The sequence below is a fragment of the Apium graveolens genome, chromosome 6 (assembly GCF_009905375.1).
Source record: "Apium graveolens cultivar Ventura chromosome 6, ASM990537v1, whole genome shotgun sequence".
In the NCBI taxonomy this organism is placed as follows: Eukaryota; Viridiplantae; Streptophyta; class Magnoliopsida; order Apiales; family Apiaceae; genus Apium; species Apium graveolens.
The window spans coordinates 28,449,884-28,456,220 of NC_133652.1; the positions used below are offsets into that span (position 1 = coordinate 28,449,884).

The 6,337-nt window shown below is 38.6% G+C and overlaps 1 non-coding gene across 1 annotated transcript; it reads left to right on the forward strand.

The window, feature by feature from the left end:
• The first annotated feature begins 694 nt into the window (after positions 1 to 694).
• On the forward strand, positions 695 to 801 carry LOC141669518 (small nucleolar RNA R71). Its single transcript, XR_012553796.1, has one exon. It is a non-coding gene; the product is annotated as a small nucleolar RNA R71 (small nucleolar RNA).
• The last annotated feature ends 5,536 nt before the right edge of the window (positions 802 to 6,337 follow it).

The following is a 6,337-nucleotide window of genomic DNA, read 5'->3' on the forward strand; positions in this document are numbered from 1 at the left end:
GCCAGGTTGACGATTGAGCACTGCATTGGCTAATTGACCGATTTGATTTTCCAAGATCTTGATAGAAACCGCCTGACTCTTGCACAACAGCTTAAGTTCCTCAAAATCAGCACTAGTAGGTGCAGCTGCACTTCCCTGTTGAGGATATGATTGTCTTGTAGCATACTGCTGTGGTTGCTGGAATCCAGGTGGGTTAAACTGTTTACTCACTCCTTGCTGATATGGTGGCTGAATAGCATTCTGATTATTTCCCCAGCTGAAATTTGGATGATTTCTGTTGTTAGGATGATAGGTCGCTGGCACAGGCTGCTGTTGTCGCTGATAATTATTCACATACTGAACATATTCATTGACAAGAGAACACTGATCCGTAGCATGAGAACCTGCACAAAGCTCACAAACCATAGCTATTTGATTAACTCCATACGTAGCCAAAGAATCAACCTTCATTGATAGCGCTTGGAGCTGGGCTGCAATAGCGGTGGCTGCATCAACTTCCAGAATACCTGCTACCTTGCCTGACGTCATCCTCTGAGTTGGGTTTTGATGCTCATTTGCAGCCATCGTCTCGATAAGATTGTACGCCTCAGTATAGCTTTTAGCCCATAAGGCGCCTTCAGCTGCTGCATCGAGCATGGGCCGAGATTGGGCCCCCAAACCATTATAAAAACCAGTGATTACCATCCAATCCGGCATTCCATGATGTGGACATTTTCTCAACATTTCCTTGTAGCGTTCCCAAGCCTCGCACATAGATTCGGTAGGTTGCTGCGCAAACTGAGTAAGAGCACTCCTCATAGCAGCAGTCTTTGCCATTGGATAAAACTTCACCAGAAACTTTTGCGCAAGATCTTGCCACGTAGTGATGGACCCGGCTGGTTCAGAATGTAACCAGTCTTTAGCCTTATCCCTCAGTGAGAATGGGAAAAGCCTCAACTTGATAGCCTCATCAGTCACGCCATTATACTTAAAAGTGCTGCAGATCTCGACAAAATTCCTTATGTGCATGTTGGGGTCTTCAGTTGCCGCTCCTCCAAAAGAAACAAAATTCTGCACCATCTGAATAGTGCCCGGCTTGATTTCAAAGGTGTTAGCCTGAATAGCCGGATGAAGGATGCTTGACTGAATGTCATCAATTTTAGGCCGAGAAAAATCCATAAGAGCTGGATCAGCTTGAACAATACGATCTCCCATGTTTAATGGTTCTTTCTGCTCAGTTCTTGAATCCGAATCCTCAAAATCTAACTTCTCCGGAGTATCAAGAACTTCGTCTTTCTCTTCAGCTGTATCTGAGGTCCTCTTGCGAGCACGAGAACGAGTTTGCATAAACGCTTGCTAAAGTACCTGAAACATAACCGAAAAGAGTAATTAACTATTACGTCCTAATCACTGAGTCCTAATGACCAATGATGGTAAGTACATAAACTAAACAAATACGCCGAGTCCCCGGCAGCGGCGCCAAAAACTTGTTAGGGCGAAAACATGCACTAATATTCACGCAAGTATACGCGTTCGCAAATAATATAGAATACTTTCTAGTTCATTCCCTCAGAGACTCAGACTAAATTTTGTCTAATTAAACTCACTCACCAATGTACGACTACTTCTCAATGTTAAGATAATAACACTTAAAATTGTTGATTAAATATTAACTATAATTAACTACTTAATTAACCACTTAACTAACACTTCAACTTATCAATAATAAAACACTCATGAGATCACAACTTCATTATTACTTCCTTCTATAGCCATTTTTATTACCTTTAGCATGTGACAGTGATGACATTAATCGAATAACACGAAACTGATAAAAGCCAACTTTCATTGTACTAATACCATTCTACCAAGCATCCACAATTAAGATAGAAGTTGAATAGTCATCAATTATGTTGAGTCCCTATATGTCTACAGAAATTGACAACACAACGATTTAAGCACAAGTTATTCCTTTTGATTACATAGGGCAAATAAAACTGTTAGAATTACCCACTACTCATGCACAACGTACATGAACCTATGCTAGCATGGCAAGTTCTAAATCTCAAGATCCACCGTCGCTTCACAAGAGATTAACACCCTATCTTATATGTTCGCGACGCACATAAGACGAATACGCACAACCAATACTAGATATCATGCAATCATCACACACTAAAGTATTAAACAATTAACTAAATAATTCCATAATAATTCCGTTGCAACCCCATGATCACGATTAGCCCATAATAGAACTTATCGCCATCATGGGTTCATATGAAATCATGATAAACAACACAAGAAAATAATAACTAAACTAATTATATTAAAACAGAGTACGTCACAAGAGTAAATAAGTCAAAGCAAGAAAACTAGCATCCAACGTTACAACGAAACAAGAATCATAAGAATATATGCTTCCTCCTTCGTTGCGGTGTGCTAAATCGGTCTTCTTCCTTATCTCCTTCGCTTCTTGCGCCAACACAATTTTAAAACATAATCTCCTTCTTATTCTCTCTATAAAAACGTCTCAAATCTACTTATATAATAGTCCCATAAAACTCAGATTACATAGAAGTTGGAAGCCAAACAGAAGTAGAAGTCTAAAATAATTCAGCTTTTTCCCCGACCCTGCGCGGCCGCTCAGCATTTCTGCGCGGGCGCGCAAGGCTGCTGCGCGGCCGCTCAGCATTGCTGCGCGGGCGCGCAGGACCCTACTGGAAAAATTCCAGGTTTGCTCCGTTTCTTCGCCGTAATCTGCCCGTTCTTTTCCTCTCTCAATGGTGAACACATGCCAAGGCTTATTCTTGATGATTCCTCCTCCGAAATGCAACTAATACCCTGAAATGCATAAACACTAGAAAAACGCATCAAATACACAAAATACTTGATTTCAAGACACCAATTTAAGCCATTTTAAGACGTTCTAAGTGGTATAAAATGCCACTTATCAGTAATCACTACTGACCTCTCTCAGCTTTCTAAAATTGAATGCAATGAAGCTATAAATGATATGTCCAATGAATTATATCATTTGCGTGTTTCCCTTAAATCACTAGCTAAAGAAAACACAAGAATTAAAGAGAATAATTTGTTTTTAAGTGATAGGAATGTTGTGTTAGAGGGTAAGGTAATTGAGCATGAAAAGATTAAAATCAAATGCTTATCTGTTGAGGGTGAACTAGAAGAATCTGTTAAGAAAGTAGAAATTCTTTCTAAACAATTAGAACGTAAGAAGATGTAATCAAGGCCTGGAAAACATCTAGGGAGGTTAGTGCTCCAATGGTCAAGGTTCAGGGAATTGAATCACTCTGTGAGAATGCCTGGAAGAAAAACAAAAAGGAAGTAGAATTAATTGATGGATTGTAAATGGATGTGGAATCAACGGATGATGAAAGTTATCCGTTGAAGGAAGAAAAGGAGCATCCGTTGAAGGATCATCAATTAAAAAAGGCAAGTGATTCTAAAAAGAACAATTTGAAAAATCTCAATAAGAAGTTTGGTTCAACTTCCAAGAACTTTGTCAAAGAAGAAGCTAGCACATCCAAAGAGGCCAGTAAGGTGAATATAGGACACATGACTTTAGATCAGTTGAAAAATAGGCTTAAGTTGGTTGAGGATAAAAAGGAAACCAAAATGAAATCTAATAGAAATGGGAAGGTAGGGATTAACAAACACAACAATTACACACCTGATAAGTATGCTCCTAGAAAAAGTTGTGTGCATTGTAAAAGTGTTAATCATCTATCTGCTAACTGCAAATCTGTTAAGAATGCTCACATGCCTTTAACTCCCTCCATGCCTAACATGTCTATGTCACCTCTGCATGCTATGCCTGTTATGTCTCAACAGAATCCTCATGCACATTTTGCAAACTTGCCATATGTTAATAATCCTTATTTTGCTGCATTCAGTATGCCTCAAATGCCATACAACATGCCTATGTGGAATAATATGTTTGCACAATCTATGCCTTATCAAATTCAACCAAATGTGCTAAATGATTCTGTGACTAACCCTACACTTCAACCAACTACATTAGAGACCAAGGTTGACCCAAAGTTACCTAAGTCAAAAGATGCAGGAAGTATGAGGTCTAGGAAAAAGACTAACAAGGCTGGACCCAAGGAAACTTGGGTACCAAAATCAACTTGATTTGATTTTGTTGTGTGCAGGGAAAAAGAAGGAATCTATGGTACTTGGACAGTGGTTGTTGAAGGCACATGACAGGAGATTTCACCCTGCTCACAGAGTTCAAGGAGAGAGCTGGCCCTAGCATAACCTTTGGAGATGACAGCAAAGGGTTCACTATGGGATATGGCTTGATTTCAAAAGAAAATGTCATCATTGATGAAGTTGCATTAGTTGATTGTATCAAACACAATCTATTGAGCATCAGTCAACTATGTGACAGAGGGAATACTGTTTCCTTCAATTCTGAAGCCTGTGTTGTCACAAGTAAGAAGGATAACAAAGTGGTTCTAACTGGAGTTAGAATATGGAATGTGTACTTGGCTGACTTTAACTCTACAGATGCAGAATCAATTACTTGTCTTTTCAGCAAAGCAAGTCTAGATGAAAGTTGGGTATGGCACAAAAAGCTGTCCCATTTGAATTTCAAGAACAATGCTTGAATAGTCAAAACTCCCAACATATTTTTGGCTGAGGCTGTTAACTGTGCATGTTACACTCAGAATATTTCTCTAATCAATCAGGAAAAAGACATGACTCCCTATCAATTGTTCAAGAGAAGAAAACCAACCTTAAACTTTCTTCATGTCTTTGGTTGCAAATGCTACATTCTAAGGAATCAACCTGATCACAAAGGGAAGTTTGATGCAAAGGCTGATGAAGGGATATTTGTTGGTTATTCTGCTGGAAAATCATATAGGTTCTACAATCTAAGAACCAACATTGTTATGGAATCTGTGCATGTTGCGTTTGATGATAAAAAGATTGATGGACTAACAGATGAGGGACATCATGAAGGAATCAAATTTGAAAACATTGAGATATATTGTGATGATAGTGAAGATGAGAATGATGAAGAAGGCACCTCGAAAAGGATTCAAAATCTGCCTTTGGATAATGCACAAAATGCTGCATCAGTTGAAAGTCATAATTCAGCATCCGTTGATAGAAGTAATGCAGCATCCGTTGAAAGACAAAGTGCATCATCCGTTGAAGTACATAATGAAGCATCCGTTGATCATAGTCTATCAATGGATAATCAATTTACTTCATCAGTTGATAGAACTCCCAGTTCTTTTCAAAGGATCAGTAACTCAGGGGGAGTTTCAACCAATCAGCACTCTATCTCACATCATGACAATACTGAGGCAACCTCATCTAGAGCCAATCTACCACCTCAAAAGAAATGGACCAAGAATCATCATTTTGAATTGATCATTGGTGATGCAACATCTAAGGTGCAGACTAGAAGGGCTACTCAAGATGAATGTCTATATAGTAGTTTTCTATCACAGGAGGAACCTAAGAGAGTGGAAGAAGCTCTATTGGATCCAGATTGGATTTTAGCAATGCAAGAGGAGCTAAACCAATTTCAGAGGAACAAGGTATGGAAGCTGGTACCCAAGCCAAAGAACAAGAGCTCTATTGACACAAAATGGGTATTCAGAAACAAGATGGATGAAAATGGCATTGTCATAAGGAGTAAAGCTAGATTGGTTGCCAAGGGCTATTCTCAACAAGAGGGAATAGATTTTGATGAGACATTTGCTCCAGTTACAAGACATGAAGCCATCAGAATCTTTCTAGCCTATGCAACCCATGCCAATTTCAAAGTCTATCAAATGGATGTCAAGAATGCATTTCTGAATGGAGAATTGGAGGAAGAAGTATATGTAAGCCAACCTTCAGGATTTGAAGATCCAAACTTTCCAGACTATGTGTATTATCTGTTGAAAGCACTCTATGGACTAAAGCAAGCACCTAGAGCCTGGTATGAGACTTTGTCAAAATTTCTTCTAGATAATTACTTCACAAGAGATACTGTTGACAAAACTCTTTTCTTTAGAAATGTTAATGGCTCTACAATACTTGTTCAAATCTATGTAGATGATATTATATTTGGTTCTACAGATGATAAGCTTTGCAAAAAGTTTGCTAAGTTAATGCAAAGTAAATATGAAATGAGCATGATGGGAGAGTTAACTTATTTTCTTCGTTTACAAGTTAAACAAGTTAGTGGTGGAATTTTCATTAGTCAAACTAAATATATTTATGATCTTTTAAAGAAGTTTGACTTAATGGACTGTTCATCTGCAAAAACTCCCATGGCCACTGCCACCAAGCTTGAATTAAACAAGGCTGAAAAGTCTGTGGACATTACAAGTTA